Genomic DNA, 21,453 nt, shown 5'->3' with positions numbered 1-21,453 from the left:
GAAAATGTGTTAAACCGTAGTAAAAGTGCTTAGTTAAACTTGTGCTTTTGTAACGTTCAGTATGGCCACACATACAGGGTGCATACCTCGTGGGAAAACTTTATTTCAATTTATTTGCATTTGCTTAATCCGAACAAGGAGATTTAGAATCAAAGTCAGAGTTGCAAAAAACTCTCACGATCATACACGCACCGCGGCTCCCAACATAAAAAACTTCCTGAAAAAAACTATTTTCTCCAAAACACGCGCAACAAAAAACCCCTAGAATAACTTGTTAGGGACCCCTCTATTCCCAAAACCTTATATTCGATAACAGGGGAAAACACCTGAAAAACTCCTTAGTCTTTTTTCTTCAAACGATCCCTCTTTCTCAAATTCAGCGCACCGCAGCTCCCACCAAACCCCTAGGCAAACAAGCAGCGAAACCTCCTCAAAAACCCTCCCTATTTCTATCCAAAATATGCACTACAAAAAACCCTAGAATAACTTGTAGGGACCCTTCTATACCGAAAGCCTTATATTCGAAAACAGGGGAAATCCTGAAAAAAATCCTTAGTCTTTTTTCTTCAAACCAGCCCTCTACTAGCTCCGTCTCAAATTCAGCAAAGTCTAAGTTCTCCTTTCGCTCTGACTCGCATCGAACTTCTCCCAGAGCAGGATCTTTTCCTTCTTGTTCGCTCCGTGTCTGATCCTTAATGATTCGGGCTCTTCATTCGAAATTTGCGCCGGAGACCGACTCCGCCTTGCAGGCGTCCCTAACTCGCCCCGCTGCAAATCACATAACAAAGGGGCTGCTCCACTTGCACTCCGGTTAGCCAATCGGATACAGGTCCGATTTACCTTCTTAGCGATAGGTTTATTCTCTCGCTCGCATTCAGGATAAATAATCTAAAATTTCGGCTTAAATTTAACTGTTTTTTTCTCTGAGAAAAAAAACAAGCAACTTTTCTCTTTTTTTTTTCACAAACAACATGGCCGCCAGACCTACCAACCTCACTATGGTCTCTCAGACCCCAGTAACTAGCTACAGAGCCTACGCTGCGCCGGCAGAACTCAGACGAATGCATCTTTGCAGGGTGCAACCTGCATCTGCTATCCCGTTGGAGGAGAGATTCCATCTCAACACCGGGGGATTTTGGGGCTATGCTTTCAGCCTCCCAGAGAGCCAAATCTATTTCTACCAGCTAAAAGCAGGTGAAAGTTTTGGACCGCTGACACCGCGGATCACCTTTAGTTCCTCTGACTGGGCTGTTTTGACCCTCATCGCGACCCCTGAAATCCAGAAGAGCCTGCGGGAAACGAGCTCGCAGCAACCGCGAACAAGGGACCAGCAAACGCAGACGCATCCGGTTTTCAAAGAGGCCCACGTATTTCCACCATTCACCCAACAACACCGGCCTTTAAACACGGTGAGAAAAACCATAACATACGCGCAGTGGGAGACGAAGACCACGCCATTTTGCAGGTGGATCTGCAGGGCAAATCGTCAGACATCAGATGACGCTCGCAAGGATGATTTTGTGCTGGCCCTTACAAACACCCAGTGTGGTGTTTTCAACACATTGCTTCGGATTCCCACTCAGGACTGGTTGAAGATGGTGGGTGAAAAGAACGGCAGAATATTAGAGCTTTTTAAGCTAAGTAAAAGCACAATTGAGCTGGTCCTGGTTGGAAATAACCCGCAACATTCTACATAGCCCCGCCCCTCATCCGGTCCCCCTTACCCCGCCTCCTCCTCCCCAGTCCTTTTAAAAACCACAACGGCTCTCTCCTCCACATCGTCTAAAAACAACCATGACTCACCACAGCTTTGGGACGCTCTCTGCTCTTTCTCCTTCATCCCTCCGACCATCAGCTGCTTATACACCACCACCGAGCCCTCCGATGGATCTGGCTACTCCACCATCGAGCCCCCATCAGGCCTCATCATCTCCGGCCGCTATGCTTGCAGACCCGCTATGCTTGCAGACACCCAGGGCTTCATCACCTCAAGGCTGGAACTCGCCCACCCACCCTCAACTAGCCGCTCTCGGCTGGCAATCACCCGAGCAGACCCCGGTAAACAGCTCAGTCTCCGGTGCCTCGCTCTGGGCTTTGGGCGACCCTGTGTGCCGGACTCTTTTCCGAGAGCCTGAAGACAATGATCCCCACCCCGGGGAGAGCCGTGGACACTCTTCGTCCGTGGACAACGATGAGGCCGCGACTCTACTCCCCACCGCTGTTTTTGAACTTATAAAACTAACTCTCAAGTACCTTATCAGCTCGCTGCTCCAGAAGCATCGCCAAGATGTGTGTCAAGGATGCGAGGTCTCCCACCCCTCACAGAGACGCCATTCTTGTCTTTTCCCGCTGGAAAAATATTACTTTTTCAAGTACTATGATGAACTCTGCAAAAGGTTATGGAATGGACATGGGGAAGAAATTATCGCTAGTTTTTACGAGCATGAGCTCCAGAAAATCGCTCTTGTGAAGGATAAGCTCTATCACATAGACAAAATTCTCTCAAAACGTAAACAGAGGGGACAGATTTATTTCCTGGTCAAATGGAGGAACTGGCCTGAAAAGTTTAATAGCTGGGTGAAGGCCAGTGAGCTTAAAAACCTCACATAACAAACTCTGCACCTCACTTTCATCTTGGTAACCTTGGTAACGGTTGAGCATGACTTTCAGGTCGCAGGGGTTTTACGTCACGCTACCATCAAACGCAAGTCTGAATGTATTTAAAAATAACACCAGTAGCTGCTTCCGTGTGGATCTCGCCCAGCATCTCAATCTTGATGGGGCCTGGGAGGTGGCTCTCACTGAAATTTCATATCCCTATACATGGCTTAATCTCCTGAATGATAAGGCTTATTTTGAATGGAGGAAAAAGAGTGATGCTGAGCAGCGGCCTGATGATGTGGTTAAGACAAAAATACGCGCTGGCTTTTATGAGGATGCTAACACGCTGAGAGCAGAGGTTGAAGCCTGCCTTAGGCGTCTCGACTCGGATATTTATCTAAAATATCACCCCATTGTTAAAAAGTTTGAATTCACAGCTGGGGGCATATATCAACTCAGGTTTTTTCCTCCTCTCGCATATATGCTTGGTGTACCAGTAGGTGTCTGGCAGCGGTTCGAGCGCAAATTTGCCCCATATCCTGCAGATATAAAAACTGGATGTTATCATCTATTCTGTTATTCAGATATAGCTGCCTTACAACTCGTGGGTGATAGCTACTCCCCCCTACTGCGTACTGTCAAAATAGAGGGTAATTACGGAGATATTGTTACACTGTGTTTTAACAAACCAGACTATATTCCTGTTGCTCGCAAACACATCGAAAATATCCATATTGAAATCAAAACCGATCAGAACGAGCCTGTAAACTTTACCTACGGTAAAACGATAGTCAAGCTACATTTCCGGCCTGTCAAGGATCTGCCATAACTCATAACAAATATGGATAAAAATAGATTTATAAGGTATTATGAAACGCAGGCTGGTAACGGACTGCCGGGCTTTTCAGGTGCGCCCGTAATTTACGGATGAGGAATAGCATCTATTTTCTCAAAATTGTTTAGATTTGTAACCCCGTTCATAAAGCGTGGTGTCAGCATCGCTAAACCTCATTTGAAAACAGCTGTCAAAGGTATTGCTACAGATGTTGTGACCTCCTCTCTGTCTAACTTGACTCACTCGAACACACCAGAACAGCAAGAGGGTTCGGGGCTGAGCATAATTTCACGTAGACCCTTAAAACGTCCTCCGGGTCGGAGGCTGATGGAGTTTAAAAAGCCGAGGAAAGCGGTGAAAAAGAGACAGAGTGCTAAAACCATCAGACGTGCCACATGCAAGTCTAAGCAGGATATTTTCTAAAAACTAAGAACAAGCAACAATGTCTTTACTTCACGAGCGATCGATGGGTCGTAATATGTGCGTTTCAATAGAATCTGTTCTGCCATGTGTGTTCTTTGAAGTTATGTTTAACTATGGTTTTATTTCATGATCGAGCAGTTACTTATCTCATGTAACGAGTTCATGAAAATATTTTATTTGTTGTAATTAAAAACATTACACTTTGATTCTAGTAAAAACAAAAATAATGAGTTTGTTTCTTGCAATGCTTTTCCAAATAGGTTTTATTTGATGTAACGGTTTTCCAAAACAGTTTTATTTGCTGTAATGAAAAACAATACATTTGAACGAGTAAAAAACAAATAATGAGTTTGATTCTTGCAATGCTTTTCCAAACAGGTTTTATTTGATGTAACGGTTTTCCAAAACAGTTTTATTTGCTGTAATGAAAAACAATACATTTGAACGAGTAAAAAACAAATAATGAGTTTGATTCTTGCAATGCTTTTCCAAACAGGTTTTATTTCATGTAACGGTTTTACAAAAACAATTTATTTGCTGTAATGAAAAACAATACATTTGAACGAGTAAAAAAAACAAACAAAAAAACAAACAAAAAAACATTACATCTGAAACGAGTAAAGAAACAAAAAAAAACTGAACAGTAAGAAAAACAAGAAAGCTAAAATCAAGAAAAATAATAGGAAAGAGAAGAAAAACAAATACTAGGATAGCCACAGTGCAGCGAGCTGATAAGGTACTTGGGGAGTAGATTCGCGGCCTCATCGTTGTCCACGGACGAAGAGTGTCCACGGCTCTCCCCGGGGTGGGGATCATTGTCTTCAGGCTCTCGGAAAAGAGACCAGCACACAGGGTCGCCCAAAGCCCAGAGCGAGGCACCGGAGACTGAGCTGTTTACCGGGGTCTGCTCGGGTGATTGCCAGCCGAGAGCAGCTAGTTGAGGGTGGGTGGGCGAGTTCCAGCCTTGAGGTGATGAAGCCCTGGGTGGCGTATCTGCAAGCATAGCGGCCGGAGATGATGAGGCCTGATGGGGGCTCGATGGTGGAGTAGCCAGATCCATCGGAGGGCTCGGTGGTGGTGTATAAGCAGCTGATGGTCGGAGGGATGAAGGAGAAAGAGCAGAGAGCGTCCCAAAGCTGTGGTGAGTCATGGTTGTTTTTAGACGATGTGGAGGAGAGAGCCGTTGTGGTTTTTAAAAGGACTGGGGAGGAGGAGGCGGGGTAAGGGGGACCGGATGAGGGGCGGGGCTATGTAGAATGTTGCGGGTTATTTCCAACCAGGACCAGCTCAATTGTGCTTTTACTTAGCTTAAAAAGCTCTAATATTCTGCCGTTCTTTTCACCCACCATCTTCAACCAGTCCTGAGTGGGAATCCGAAGCAATGTGTTGAAAACACCACACTGGGTGTTTGTAAGGGCCAGCACAAAATCATCCTTGCGAGCGTCATCTGATGTCTGACGATTTGCCCTGCAGATCCACCTGCAAAATGGCGTGGTCTTCGTCTCCCACTGCGCGTATGTTATGGTTTTTCTCACCGTGTTTAAAGGCCGGTGTTGTTGGGTGAATGATGGAAACGCGTGGGCCTCTTTGAAAACCGGATGCGTCTGCGTTTGCTGGTCCCTTGTTCGCGGTTGCTGCGAGCTCGTTTCCCGCAGGCTCTTCTGGATTTCAGGGGTCGCGATGAGGGTCAAAACAGCCCAGTCAGAGGAACTAAGGGTGATCCGCGGTGTCAGCGGTCCAAAACTTTCACCTGCTTTTAGCTGGTAGAAATAGATTTGGCTCTCTGGGAGGCTGAAAGCATAGCCCCAAAATCCCCCGGTGTTGAGACGGAATCGCTCCTCCAACGGGATAGCAGATGCAGGTTGCACCCTGCAAAGATGCATTCGTCTGAGTTCTGCCGGCGCAGCGTAGGCTCTGTAGCTAGTTACTGGGGTCTGAGAGACCATAGTGAGGTTGGTAGGTCTGGCGGCCATGTTGTTTGTGAAAAAAAAAAGAGAAAAGTTGCTTGTTTTTTTTCTCAGAGAAAAAAACAGTTAAATTTAAGCCGAAATTTTACATTATTTATCCTGAATGCGAGCGAGAGAATAAACCTATCGCTAAGAAGGTAAATCGGACCTGTATCCGATTGGCTAACCGGGGTGCGAGTGGAGCAGCCCCTTTGTTATGTGATTGGCAGAGGGGGAAGTTAGGGACGCCTGCGAGGCAGAGTTGGTCTCCGGCGCAAATTTCGAACGAAGAGCCCGAATCATTAAGGATCAGATACGGAGCGAACAAGAAGGAAAAGATGCTGCTCTGGGAGAGGTTTGATGCGAGTCAGAGCGAAAGGAGAACTTAGACTTTGCTGAATTTGAGACGGAGCTAGTAGAGGGCTGGTTTGAAGAAAAAAGACTAAGGATTTTTTTCAGGATTTCCCCTGTTTTCGAATATAAGGCTTTCGGTATACAGGGGTCCCTACAAGTTATTCTAGGGTTTTTTGTAGTGCGTATAGAAATAGATAGAAATACGAAGGGTTTTTGAGGAGGTTTCGCTGCTTGTTTGCCTAGGGGTTTGGTGGGAGCTGCGGTGCGCTGAATTTGAGAAAGAGGGATCGTTTGAAGAAAAAAGACTAAGGAGTTTTTCAGGTGTTTTCCCCTGTTATCGAATACAAGGTTTTGGGAATAGAGGGGTCCCTAACAAGTTATTCTAGGGGTTTTTTGTTGCGCGTGTATTGGAGAAAATTGTTTTTTTCAGGAAGTTTTTTATGTTGGGAGCTGCAGTGCGTGTATGATCGCGAGAGTTTTTTGCGACTCTGACTTTGATTCTAAATCTCCTTGTTTGGATTAAACAAATGCAAATAAATTGAAATAAAGTTTTCCCACGAGGTATGCACCCTGTATGTGTGGCCATACTGAACGTTACAAAAGCACAAGTTTAACTAAGCACTTTTACTACGGTTTAACACATTTTCACACACACACACACAAGCACGGTCCCAGAGACAAAAGCACGGGCCCGAGACAGGCGCGCCCACGAGCACGCGGGGGTGTGTGCGCGCGCGCATACGCGCTGACCCACCACCAGATGGCGTTTTTTAAGCATAAAAAAGTAAAATCTTTTTAATGGCTTAAAAATAAAAGAATGCTATTTGATATAAAAACTTTCTAAATAATCAATTAGTTCTTTTTTGGGGGGAAGAAAAAGCAATGAGCTATGAACTATCATATTTTTTGAGCAATATCATAATTTTATGAAAATCATACTTTTTATGAATATCATACTTTTTATGAATATCATATTTTTATTACTTCCTTTATTACTTCCTTTACTTCCTGAGCTCATGAATAACTTATTGGAGCCACAAATCACTCAGTTTGACATAAGGGGCCTAATATCACTATGCTATGAACATGAGTAGCTTTGATCACAGTTTCAATTATAAAAGAAAAGGAAAATAAAAAAAAACACTAACATTGTGATATTATTTCTTCCAAACTGACGAAAAACATACTTGTCATACTCTTACAGCATAGGATCAGACTCACTGTGCATGACGGCCAATAATGTCTGTTAGATTGTCATCTGTTTAGTATGCTTCTAGGGTCACCATCTGTATTTCAGTATAATTAATATGCAAAAAACACTAAAAGTTATGCATGAATTTAGCCAACAGCATTATTAATTGCATATTTTGCTTCCTATTTTCTATGATAATTAGAAAAATTAGACTTTGTAAATACATGGAAATCTCATATTGTTACAGTCCTAATGCCAATATGATTCTTCATAACTCCTGCTTGAAAATACTGAACTTTAAAATTTACCTAATGAAAGAAAATAATTTACAGTGCCACTCTGTCAGGATAATTCTGCCTTTAATATCACTGTATTAACCTGAATCATTCTCAAATGTGCTGTGAATGAATCCTGATGCAACTCACTGTGGGAAAGCTGTTAATAAAATGAATCTGTGACACATGTAACATGAGGAAGAGGACACAAAGGGAGGACACGCAGAGGCTGTGTTAAAGTCAGAAATCCAAATCTTTAGTGAAAAACAGTCCGCGATTACAAACAGAAAGACAAGCAGTCCATTAAACAGTCTACAGGGTCAAACATATAGAGAATTCAAACAGCAGTAAAAAATAACTTGACACCGAAAAACTTAAAGCAATGTGTGACGCAATTAAAGGAAGCAGTGCAGTATATTCAATGAATTATCATCGATTACAAAAAAGAAAAATAACAGTTTTTTTCTTAATTGCTTTTAGAGTGTGGCTGGTAAAGATGAAAACACATACACAATGTAAACTGTGTGAGTTTGGTGAACGCTGTTAGTAAATAATGAGGTAAAAGAAACACAAAAAACAAAACAGACAAAACACAGAAAGAGGCTGTCAGTATTCATTAATAATTAGAAAGCATCTAAACATTCTGGTCGTGGATTTTTACAGTCTTAGTTCCGCTCGCTGTCATCATTATAATCATCATGATCAAGGTCCTGAGGTGGGTGGGGCTGTCTCTGGTGATGTTACCATGAAAGGCAGGAACAGTGTCTGGCGCATGCTGGTGAAACATCCCAGTACACTGGTGTAGTTTCCTCTCCAGCTGTTTGACATTTGACACTTCAACATTAAGGGGAACAAGAAGAAACAGTGTTAGGTCAGGTGACCACATGGTTTCTAAAATAGCTGACAGGAAGTAACCAGGCTGTTAGAAATGGATGGCATGTGTTTAGAGTTACTGTAGCTCTACTTACCAAAAGCAAAAGCACACAGATGAAGGATGAGATGCTGAATGTTGCAGGAACATGCTCATGTGTGGTGGTCATTCAATGCTGCTCTGGCAGGTTAGACAGTCCAAGAGTGATATCCTGCTCATCTGAGGAACAGTTTGAAAACACACATGCAATCGTGGGGTGATCGTGGCTCAAGAGTTGGGAGTTCGCCTTGTAATCGGAAGGTTGCCGGTTCGAGCCCCGGCTTGGACAGTCTCGGTTGTTGTGTCCTTGAGCAAGACACTTCACCCGTTGCCTACTGGTGGTGGTCAGAGGGCCCGGTGGCGCCAGTGTCCGGCAGCCTCGCCTCTGTCAGTGCGCCCCGGGGTGGCTGTGGCTACTGTTGGGATTCAGAGATTCTTTTATTGCTATCATATAATCTGCCTTATGATGAATGTATTAATAACATGTTTTAGAGTATTATTTTAACAGTAATATTGTTTACAGGGTTCATATTGCATTGAATATGTTTATCATCACATTGACCTTTCTATTTACAGGTGTAGTTATGATCATTTTATACACATTGCATATCTGTGCTTGTTTAGAGTTGATGTTCTATCCAAGAGGGTTTTAAGCTTCACTGGTGAGAGTGTCCAGGTGATACATGTTGAGGGAAGATGAGAACATAGCAGGTTAATTGCATGCATGCTTACAATACACATAAATCTAGTAGCAGGCCTGAGCGAAGGCCCAAGTGTCTTCTGCTTCTTATTTGAGACTTGCTGTAATTCTGTCTACTTAGAGATTGAGGACGAGGGTCAATTATTAGCCCTTAGAGGCCCTGAAGCTTGAAGTTATTACCTTAAAAGGAAGGTGTTATCAAAAAGAGAAGTTATATGTCTGTTTACAGTTATTAGAGATGTACAAGATGTACCCTTGTCTGTAAACAATGACTGTACATAATGTATTTTTGACCTGTATTGACGTGTATGTGGGGGTGTGATCCTCTATGCTATAAAACCAGAACCCAGTGTATTTTTGTCAGAGCAAATAAGCCATATGCTGATGATTGTTCTCCGTTGTCAATAAACTTATCGTTTGATTGCACTTTTCTGGAGCCTCCGTCGTTTGTTGTCTGATCTGCAGTTGATCGATCTCGCTTCACTACAATGTAGCTTGCCATCACCAGTGTGTGAATGTGTGTGTGAATGGGTGGATGACAGGTTGTGTAAAGCGCTTTGGGGTCCTAAGGGACTAGAAAGCGCTATACAAATACAGGCCATTTACCATTTACCATGCAAAGCTTTGGTCACTGAAAGTTCAATATTCATTTTTGTCCTTTAAAAATGTATGTGTATTTGAAAGCACTATAATTTATGGATGGCTCAGGTAGTCTCTCTCTAAGAGTATCTCCCTTGAAAGTGGAGACAAGTTTATCCACTGATCCACGTCACTTTACCTGGATGTTTTCTTTGAAGCTGGATGATGACTCCTCTCTCCCTCACTCAGAAACACTCATAAAATAACCAAGCAAATAAATAATATTGAAGATTTACTCACGTCATTACAAAAACAGCAAAAACTTCTCCCTTTTATTCCATTTCTCCATTTTATATTTGTTGCCTGAACATCAGACAACAAATATTAGTGATGTGCGATACCACTGATTTCCTTTCCAATCCGATACCAAGTAAAATTTAGGGTGGTATCGACGATACTGATCCGATACCAATACTTTGTACAAAAACTTATTTTATTTATTCTATCTTTTATTGTATCTCAAATTATAGCTTCATAATGATTACAGGATATCAGATTACTTGTTCTTACTGCTTAATAATGCAGAATTATCATATAGAAATAAAAAACCTGAAGTTGTGCGCTATTTGAACATGTTGCCTGCCTGCAGCACTAAAGGACTCCGTAAGAGACGTCTGTCTCGCCCTAGCAGCGCCTGTCCCTCTCCTCTCCTCCTCTTCAGTTCGCCTCAACATAAGCTCATCATATTCTGTGATATGATTTACTGTGAGGTATTTGATGAGGTTAGTGGTGTTGCCACAACACCTCACTGTCTTGCCAAGTCTCGGCTGTTTGTGAAGGTAAAATACGTCTGCACATGACTCCATTTACACTCAGCCATTGTTGTGAGTGCGCACGCTACAGCTGTATTTTGCATATGACTATGAAAGGCGGAAGACGAAGTAGTTCCTTCCAGTGTAGACAATCCGAATGATATAGTTTCTTTCCACTGTGTTCCTGTTAATGATAAACTACAAATTTACCCTAAATTACTAAAATATTGATATTTTAATATGAGAATCAATTCTAGAACATAAATGACTGGTATCGGAGGAATCGATATTTCAGTATCGATCCACACATCACTAACAAATATCCCAGTAAATCACAGTAAAATGTAATGCACATACTATGTACAACATGTGCCTGTGTGAAAAACATTCAATTCTAAAACTAACAACTATTTCTATTTTAGCTGTGTATGGTTTATCTGCAGCCTCTGATGAAAGATCAGAATTGTAATTTTCTCTGCTTTGTCTAACCTCTGCAGAGCCTCTGTCAAGAAAAACATATCTGTAAGCATAAAAGATGTAAAATATACATTTCATAACACACACTGGACAAACCTTTGTCAGTTGATTTCCTTTGTGCAGTGCAGATGAGCATCAGTCATCAAGTCAAGGTGGTGAGATGGACTCGTGCCCTTTGTGACTCTGCTAGTTCTTCTGAGGAAACACCGCCATCTCTCCACAAAGTCACCATCTGTAAGCACAAACTGACACTCTGCCAAGATGTAGGAAATTACATATCACACACACAGAAAGAAACATTAGAGCTCGAGTTTAGATACTTTAGATCTAAATAGATAAAACTAACTCTTAGTTTCAGCAATCAGTGAACAGACAAACAATGATACCATACTGATTCTGTATGAATACAATATGGTATTTTTTTTTATAATTTTTTGATAAATTAGTTTGCTAAATTATAAGAATATATATATATATATATTTTTTATTATTATTTAACAATTGCAACTGAGTGAATTAAATACTGAACAAAAATACATTATCACATTCTGCATTCTCAAATACAAATTTCACAAAGTAAATTTTTGATTAACAGAAAAATATGAATTACAAAAAAATAATATTTTATATTATTAAAATATTCTGCTACCATGACCAGGGGAGATCATGATGACAGAAAACTGTAAACAGCACTCTGAAGTCAAGCTTCTTTTCTTGTTTCTGTGACCTCAGCATGCTGACAGACTTGAAGTTGCTAAAGATTTTAAAAAGTGATAATTATAGGGAAGAAACTTCTCTTTTTTCATCCGTTTAATCAAATATTTGATGCCTCAGCTGTCTCAGTCCTATAGCATTCTGCAACTACAACTAACCCGAGGAGGCTTGGATTTGGTTGCAGGTACCTCTGTACATTCTTCACAGCTGCACACATGTGGGTACCATTTAATCATACTTCTTCCTGAGCTTTGCTTCATCACAAGACCAAAGGTGGCATCCCATGTCACAGTCTTATCATCATCCAAGTGGAGAAGAAATTTATTACAGTCATCCTGGTTTTGTTTTCTGATCCTGCAAAGAGACTGAGGACAACAAAGCCCAGAGAACACGAGATACACAACATCCAACATTCAGACTCAAATAGCCTCCATAACAGAAGAGCACCAGGTTGGTCCAGTTATACTAGATATGAGCATACTTCACATTACTGTGTATGAATAATAATCAAGAGACAAACTTTGAAGATGTAGAGCATGATGTCCCATCATCAGACTGTAAACAAACATCGACCAGGCTTCTTGGCTGGCAGAGGTAATGATTCTCCCATCAGGGATCTGCAGAGTGTATTAACCTGTGGTATAAGCAGCAGTGGTATAAGCAGGTATCCGGAGCGTCGATAAGTGAAGCAGAGGGAGCCTGACCATGCGTCGCACATTTGATGAGATAGGAGTGAGAATGTGTTGGATTGGTTTATCACGACTACTTTATTTTTCCTCAGCCAAACAGCAGCACTCATGCGATTGTTTTGCCCCCCTAGCTTGAGGTTTTCTGCCAAAAAGTGATCGTCTGCCAGAAAGTGATTACTGTCTGTGGGAGCGCACAGAGCTGCTTAAAGCTGTAGCGCCCAGATTACTTACGTAGACAGCTACTTCCGTGCAACTGATATAATGTGCGGTAAGCTGAAGACAGCTTCAACCGTCTGTTTGTTGAAAAATAGTAACACGACCGCACCGCATAGCAATAGCAATTATTATTACTAATAACAATGTTATTCCTAAACGTTTTTAACCTGATATCAGGCTGCCTTTGTTCATGTCAGTGATAAATTATTTTGTTGATTGCTGGTTACCCATATATGGGCAGTGTTGGGCAAGTTACTTTGAAAAAGTAATCAATTATAGTTACCAGTTACTAAAAGTAATTGAGTTAGTAATTGAGTTACAAGATTCTAAAAGTAATTAATTACTTGAAAAGTAAATATTGCGTTACTTTAAAAAAAATGTTTAACCCTCTGGGGTCCAGGGTATAATTGGCCATTTTTGACTACTTTCGATTTTCCCTCTACATTTCACCTTTAAAAACTATTTACTTTGCCTTGTTTGGTATCATCCTTTTCAGCACAACCTCACGTGTCTGAATTTACAGTTCTGTTCTCATTTTGACATACTGTATTAACACAATTGATCTAAAATCAGACAAAAAACATAAAATCTGAGTAGAAATTTACATTTTTTACTGTAACAACCACAAACATGTTTACTGAATCATATTTCATAACTTTAAATGCAAATATAAATTTTCAATTTTAAAATCCTATGCACAAGTTTTGCGACAACAAAGTTATTTGCAGCCATTTACCTTTTACCCTATTTTAAATAACCACTTCAAACTATTTACATAACAATCAGGTGTTCTGCATTCAATAAGAGGCCACACAAATTATTTGTGCCACTCCAAAAAAATAATTTCTGTCCACTATAAAGGAGAACATCACAGCCTGATACCTGCATGTCTGACAGAAGGTGTATCACTCCTGTTTTCTACCTGGAGACAGCCATCGCCTCATTGTTCTGACACACAACACAAAACTATCCACAACACTACACACTAACTACACAAGACAACACATTAACAACACCGTTTTTCCCCACTTGGCGACATCTCCGCCGGGGGTCAACCACTGGTAATTGGTGATTCTGTTCTGAGACATGTGAAGCTAGAGACAACAGCAACCATAGTCAATTGTCTTCCAGGGGCCAGAGCAGGCGACATTGAGGGAAATTTAAAACAGCTGGCTAAGGGTAAACGTAAATTCAGTAAAATCATAATTCACGTCGGCAGTAATGACACCTGGTTACGCCAATCGGAAGTCACTAAAATCATTATTGAATCGGTGTGTAACTTTGCAAAAACAATGTTGTTTTCTCTGGTCCCCTCCCCAATCAGACCAGGAGTGACATGTTTAGCCGCATGTTCTCCTTAACCTGCTGGCTGTCTGAGTGGTGTCCAAAAACAAATGTGGGCTTCATAGATAATTGGCAAATATTCTGGAGGAAACCTGCTCTTGTTAGGAGAGATGGCATCCATCCCACTTTGGATGGAGCAGCTCTCATTTTTAGAAATATGGACAAATTTATTAAACCTCCCAAATGAGTTGGGACCAGGAAACAGAGTTGCAGTCTTACGCGTCTCTGCAGCTTCTCTCCTCCTGTTACCCCCCCAAAACCCCATCTCCATAGAGACTGCGTCAGCTCCCAAACAGACAAAAAACAAAATAAAAATGGGCAAAAAACAACTTAAACATAAAAAAGCACAAAGAAAGAACAATACAGTATCCACATCTGAACCAAAGAGTAAAACAGTAAAATGTGGATTATTAAATATTAGGTCTCTCTCCTCCAAGTCTCTGTTAGTACATGACTTAATAATTGATCAACAAATCGATTTACTCTGCCTTAAAGAAACCTGGTTGCAGCAGGATGATTATGTTAGTTTAAATGAATCAACACCCCCGAGTCATTCTAACTACCAGAAATCTCGAAGCACAGGCTGAGGGGGCGGTGTGGCAGCAATTTTTCACACCAGCCTATTAATCAACGAAACACCAAGACAGACTTTTAATTAATTTGAAAACCTGATGCTTAGCCTTGCCCACCCCAGCTGTAAAACTCAGAAACCAGTCTTACTTGTTACCATCTATCGTCCGCCTGAGCCTTACACAGAGTTTCTGTCTGATTTCTCAGACTTTTTATCTGATTTAGTGCTCAGCTCAGATAAAATAATTATTGTGGGTGATTTTAACATTCATGTAGATGTTAAAAATGACAGCCTCAACATTGCATTTAATGTGTTATTAGACTCAATTGGCTTCTCTCAAAATGTAAAAGAACCCACCCACCACTTTAACCACACTCTAGATCTTGTGTTAACATATGGCATAGAAACTGAACATTTAACTGTATTTCCTGAAAACCCTCTCCTGTCTGATCATTTCCTAATAACATTTATATTTACGAAAATTGATTACACAGCAGTGGGGAGTAGAAATGGCACGATACCAATTTTTTATGTCTGACATCGATACCGATGTCATAAATTTGGATATCTGCCAATACCGATATTAATCCAATATACTGTATTTCATAATCAATAAAACTGTTTTTTTATATCTTGCAGCATTATGTATAAGTTCATACTCAGGTTTTAAAAAACAAAAACTAAAGCTTTTTTTTTTTTTTTGCTAGGCAGCATGGTGGCACAGTGGTTAGCACTGTTGCCGCACAGCAAGAAGGTCTTGAGTTGAATTCCACCATCAGGCCGGGGTCTTTCTGTGTGGAGTTTGCATGTTCTCCCTGTGTTTGCGTGGGTTCCCTCCGGGTACTCCGGCTTCCTCCCACCGTCCAAAGACATGCAACTTGTGGGGATAGGTTAATTGGATAATTCAAATTGCCACTAGGTGTGAATGTGCAAGTGAATGTGAGTGCGAATGGTTGTCTGTCCCTGTGTGTTGGCCCTGTGACAGACTGGCGACCTGTCCAGGGTGTACCCCGCCTCTCGCCCTATGACAGCTGGGATAGGCTCCAGCGCCCCCTGCGACCCTGAAAAGGATAAGTGGAAGCGAATGGATGGATGGATGGATGGAAAACTAAAGCTATTCTGTTATACCTTTATGCAAAAAATACACTGCACCCAAAATATTTCATAGTTCAGCAATACTGATCAGTCTAATAAACTTAAACCTACTCCATCCTCCCTATTCTGGTATTCTAAAAAGTACTTAGCAGAAATATTAAACAACCTAACTAATAGGGTTGGAAACTCCCAGCAAAAAAAAATAGGGAACCATGTAATCAACCTTAATTTAATGCATGTGTAAAAAAAAAAGAATGCACAGAAATAAATTATATTTCTACAATAATTAAATAGCTTCAACATCTTTCTTCAACAGAATTGCAGACTGCACAGATGGTACCTTCCTAAAGGAAAAAGTACTGTAGGTACTACTATTACTAGGGTATATTAGACTTAATAGTTACTATATACAATAATGGATTTCTATACATTTTACATAAGGTGAAAACTTTGGTTGTAAGATTCAGATTTTTTTTTTTAAACTAGACATGAGAATAAGAAAGAAAAGTATTTCTTTGTACCCCCCTTTACCTGTTAATGCCCTATGTTTGCTAGACCCGCCCCTGCACAGTTACCAGCTGTCAGCTACGTAGAAAAGGATCCTGGTGTAGAAAGTAATATTAAATAAAATCTAAAAACAGCCTATCAAGCATTAAACGTGCTGCTGTTGTTCAGCCGCTGGTTTCCTCTTTCTGGCACAAAGTGGACGATAAACAAACAAGAGAGACAGACTCGCAACAGAAAAGCCAATCAGCTGATCATTAATCAGTTTCATGATTGAAGTAGCAACAAGAGAGGGAAGGGGAGAGAGGCAGTCGCTCCATATATCGGTTGTTAAGCTTAACGTGGGAATGCTTTACAAACATTCAGAGGTGAACTTACACACTTACTTTACTTCTGCTCCAAATGCTCAACCAGACCGCCGACAGGTCTCGCCGCTCTATCACGTGACGCATACTGTTCCCACGTGCTAAGGCTAAGGTTAAGAGCTGGGTTACGCCATGTCCCAAGTTTTGTGAGGTGCTTCTGTGATATTTAATGGATCGGATTACATGTTTTATTTCTCTCCGATATCCAATCCAGAAATTTAGGTCAGTATCAGACCAATACCGATACATAATACCGGATCGGTCCATCTCTAGTGGGGAGTTCCGGTGAAAACTAAGGCCTCAAATCAGAAGTCCGTGGTATAATTCTTAAACACATAGCCTAAAGCAGATAACTCATAAGCTGGAGAGGAAATGGCATGTCACAAATTTAGAAGATCATCATTTAGCCTGGAGAACTAGTTTGTTGCTTTATAAGAAAGCCCTCCGCAAAGCCAGAACATCTTACTATTCATCACTGATTGAAGAAAATCAGAAAAACCCTAGGTTTCTCTTCAACACTGCAGCCAGGCTGACAAAAAGTCAGAGTACTGTTGAGCCAACCATCCCTTTAGCGTTAGCTAGTATTGACTTCATGAACTTCTTCACAAATAAAATTTTAATAATTAGAGAAAAAATTACCAATAATCATCCCACAGATGTAATATTATCTACAGCTACTTTCAGTACCATTGATATTAATTTAGACTATTTTTCTCTAATTGATCTTTCTGAGTTAACTTCAATAATTACTTCCTCCAGACCATCAACGTGTCTTTTAGACCCCATTCCTACAAAACTGCTCAAAGAAGTCCTGCCATTAATTAATGCTTCAATCTTAAATATGATCAACCTATCTCTAATAATCGGCTATGTACCACAGGCCTTCAAGCTGGCAGTAGTTAAACCTTTACTTAAAAAGCCATCTCTAGACCCAGCTGTCTTAGCTAATTATAGGCCAATCTCCAACCTTCCTTTCATATCAAAAATCCTTGAAAGAGTAGTTGTCAAACACCTAACAGATCATCTGCAGAGGAATGGGTTATTTGAAGAGTTTCAGTCAGGTTTCAGATCTCATCACAGCACAGAAACAGCTTTAGTGAAGGTTACAAATGATCTTCTTATGGCCTCTGACAGTGGACTCATCTCTGTGCTTGTCCTTCGATACTGTTGACCATAATATTCTATTAGCGAGATTAGAGCACACTGTAGGTATTACAGGTACTGCGCTGCAGTGGTTTCTATCATATCTATCTAATAGACTCCAATTTGTGCATGTAAATGGAGAGTCCTCTTCACACACTAAGGTCAATTATGGTGTTCCACAAGGTTCAGTGCTAGGACCAATTCTGTTTACATTATACATGCTTCCTCTAGGCAGTATCATTAGAAGACATAGTATACATTTTCACTGCTATGCTGATGACACCCAACTCTATCTGTCCATGAAGCCAGATAACACACACCAAATACTTAAACTGCAGGAATGTCTTAAAGACATAAAGACCTGGATGGCTGCTAACTTTCTGCTTCTTAATTCAGATAAAACTGAGGTTATTGTACTCGGCCCTGAAAATCTTAGAAATATGGTATCTAAGCAGATTCTTACTCTGGATGGCATTACCTTGGCCTCCAGTACAGGGCCGGCCCGTGGCATAGGCCGTATAGGCAAATGCTAAGGGCGCCGTCCATCAGGGGGCGCCACGCCAGTGCCACAAATGTTGAAAAAAAAAATAAAAAAAGTTGGTACTATTATTTCTAAATACAAAAAATAATCCCACGTTAATTAAAATGCAAAGTAAAGCTTATTTAATAGAAATATTATTTGTTACAACATTACAGCCCCCCCCTCCCCGCACGGTGCGCCCCCTCCCTTCCCGTATCATGGTTCCTTTTGGACTTCACCACATCAAAAAATCAACACAAGATGTCAAAACGGCCAAAACTGTCAGGTGCCCAGGGAAGAAAAAAGAGAAAAGAAGAGGAGGAGAAACGAGAAAAAGACAGAGGTAGGTAACGTTAGCCTACATGAAATTATTTGTCTGAATGTGATAGTAACCTAAATTTTTAGCATTAGGCTAATGTTACATGATTCGCTAATTGCTAATCAATAAATAGCTAGTTAACTGTTTTAACGTCAGTTAATATTGTGGAGGGGGCTAAATTGTTATGGAAAATAATAATGTAACGTTAGGTAATTACAGTACTCCCACCTTTCCCACCATTCCTCATTTGTATTCATCTTTTAAGCAGGTGTTTTTTGTTTACATTGTTATTGCCTTCTGGTTAGCTAACGTTTACCCTGCAGGTAATAGTCACTTTTCCACCCCTGTATATATTATAGTTGTAAGCCTAGTTGTTAAAGTGCACATCATTAATGTTAATTAAGCAATATCACATGAGAGGGAATGCTGTTTTTTAATATGAGCACTGCTGTGATTCGGTCAAAGATAATCATAACATAACATTCTCATATGATATTATACTGTTACTTTGCATTCTGCTATTCAACATTTCACTGTAATGATGACAATAAATTGAATCTAATCTAATTTGCATATCAGTTAACATCATACATATATCTCTTTGGTTTTTCATTTATATTATATCATTTCATTTTATTCCTGGAATCATATGTTTTTATTATTAGACTTTAATACTCAGTGGTGTCACATACTCCTCTCTTCAGATGCACTGTTGAAGTTTCTAAATCCCACCCCTGGGCCATCTACCACATCTACCGCTGCTGCCTCCACTTCAGCAGCACAACCCACCAGTGATGCAGCATCAGCAGCACAACCCAGCCATGATGCAGCAGCATCAAGCGGTGTTCCTGTTGCCTCCACCTCAGCAGCACAACCCAGCAGTGATGCAGCAGCATCAAGCGGTCTTCCTTTATGTATGTAAAATTTATTGTATTTCATATATTCATTTTTTATTTTTTGTATTCATTTATTTATTCATATATTTTTTTATCTTGTTAATTATTCTGATTGTGAATTTGCTTTCTTTAAGTAAAAAAAAAAGGTCAAAGACAAAGCTATTCGGTTTCTTGTGAGTACATACACTACACTGCCGATGTAGGGGGGCGCCACCTAAAATCTTGCCTAGGGCGCCAGATTGGTTAGGGCCGGGCCTGCTCCAGTAACACTGTGAGGAACCTTGGAGTCATTTTTGACCAAGACATGTCCTTCAATGCACATATTAAACAAATATGTAAGACTGCCTTCTTCCATTTGCATAACATCTCCAAAATTAGAAAAATTCCTGTCTCAGAGTGATGCTGAAAAACTAGTTCATGCATTTATTACTTCCAGGCTGGACTAGTTGTAATTCATTATTATCAAGATGTCCTAAAACCTCCCTGAAAAGCCTTCAGTTAATCCAAAATGCTGCAGCAAGAGTACTGACAGGGACCAGAAAGAGAGAGCATATTTCTCCTGTATTGGCTTCCCTTCATTGGCTTTCTGTTAAATCCAGAATTGAATTCAAAATCCTGCTCCTCACATACAAGGTCTTAAATAATCAGGCCCCATCTTATCTTAATGACCTTGTAGTACCATATCACACAGCACTTCGCTCTCGCATTGCAGGCTTACTTGTCGTTCCTAGAGTATTTAAAAGTAGAATGGGAGGGAGAGCCTTCAATTTTCAGCTTCCCGATTGGATTCGGGAGACAGACACTATCTCTACTTTTAAGATTAGGCTTAAAACTTTCCTTTTTGGTAAAGCATATAGTTAGGGCTGGACCTTTCCAGTCACCTTTCTCACTCACAATGTGTTAATAGACCTCTCTGCACTGAATCATACCTGTTATTAATCTCTGTCTCTCTTCCACAGCATGTCTTTATCCTGTTTTCCTTCTCTCACCCCAACCGGTCGCAGCAGATGGCCCCGCCCCTCCCTGAGCCTGGTTCTGCCGGAGGTTTCTTCCTGTTAAAAGGGAGATTTTCCTTCCCACTGTCGCCAAAGTGCTTGCTCATAGGGGGTCATATGATTGTTGGGTTTTTCTCTGTATCTATTATTGTACTATCTGCTGTGCAATATAAAGTGCCTTGAGGTGACTATTGTTTTGATTTGGCTTTATATAAATAAAATTGAATTGGATTGAATTGAATTGAATTAACTACACACTACAAACATGCTAAACGTCACAAATCTCTGACATCTCTCTCTCTCTTTTTCTGCTGTCTTTCCCTCTCTCTCGCTCGCTCGCCATCACTACTAAAACTTCCCCCTCTTCCTCAACAACCAAATGTCATGTTGCCATAACATTTTTGACTGGTTGAGTTGGTGCATGGGAGCGCGCACAGCTGCTTAAACCTGTAGCTCCCAGATTACTTAGGTAGACAGCTACTTCCGTGCAACTGATATAAGATGCAGTAAGCTGAACACAGCTTCAACCGACTGTCTGTTGAAAAATAGTAACGCCACTGCACCGTATTTTCTTGTTAGTAACGGTAACGGTGTTGTAACGATAGAAATAGTAATTAGTTAGATTACTTGTTACTGAAAAAAGTTACGTCGTTACGTCCCAAGTTACGTCCCATCACTGTATATGGGCAGAACTTTGTGCCATCAGAAACTGATTTGAATAAGTGAAATACAAATTTGAATTGCTCAGATGGACTCTGAATTGCTCAACTTGAATAAAGGCTTATAAAACTGCATTAGAAGCAGTTTTCAGTTGTGGATGATAAAGGATTCAGAAAGTTTATTCATGCAGTTTATTCATGTCCACTAAGAAGGTGCAAACATGACATTTTCACAGTTAAATCTTCATTTTACCGCCCAAATGTTCACAGAAACAAAGATTTTGCCAATGAAGGCATCAGTGATTTGTACAAGGATTGT

At 40.7% G+C, this 21,453-nt stretch overlaps 1 protein-coding gene and 1 long non-coding RNA gene across 3 annotated transcripts in view; one reads left to right on the top strand and one right to left on the bottom strand.

The window, feature by feature from the left end:
• Positions 1 to 7,791: 7,791 nt before the first annotated feature.
• LOC109204193 (uncharacterized) overlaps positions 7,792 to 21,453 on the bottom strand; it is a 242,564-nt gene continuing 228,902 nt past the window's right edge. The window contains exon 7 of one of the 2 annotated variants that reach the window (XM_025911460.1): positions 7,792 to 8,460. The gene's annotated coding sequence lies outside the window, so the exon portion shown is untranslated. Of the gene's footprint in view, positions 8,461 to 11,807; positions 11,859 to 21,453 lie in introns of those variants that run through there. The other variant, XM_025911462.1, reaches the window with a different exon arrangement.
• Positions 18,457 to 19,638, top strand: LOC109200317 (uncharacterized). The gene is made up of 2 exons (XR_002060495.2): positions 18,457 to 18,608; positions 19,289 to 19,638. It is a non-coding gene; the product is annotated as an uncharacterized LOC109200317 (long non-coding RNA).

The sequence above is a fragment of the Oreochromis niloticus genome, linkage group LG11 (genome assembly GCF_001858045.2).
Source record: "Oreochromis niloticus isolate F11D_XX linkage group LG11, O_niloticus_UMD_NMBU, whole genome shotgun sequence".
In the NCBI taxonomy this organism is placed as follows: domain Eukaryota; kingdom Metazoa; phylum Chordata; class Actinopteri; order Cichliformes; family Cichlidae; genus Oreochromis; species Oreochromis niloticus.
The sequence above is the reverse complement of the archived record's forward strand: the minus strand, read 5'-3'. Positions and strand labels throughout refer to the sequence as shown.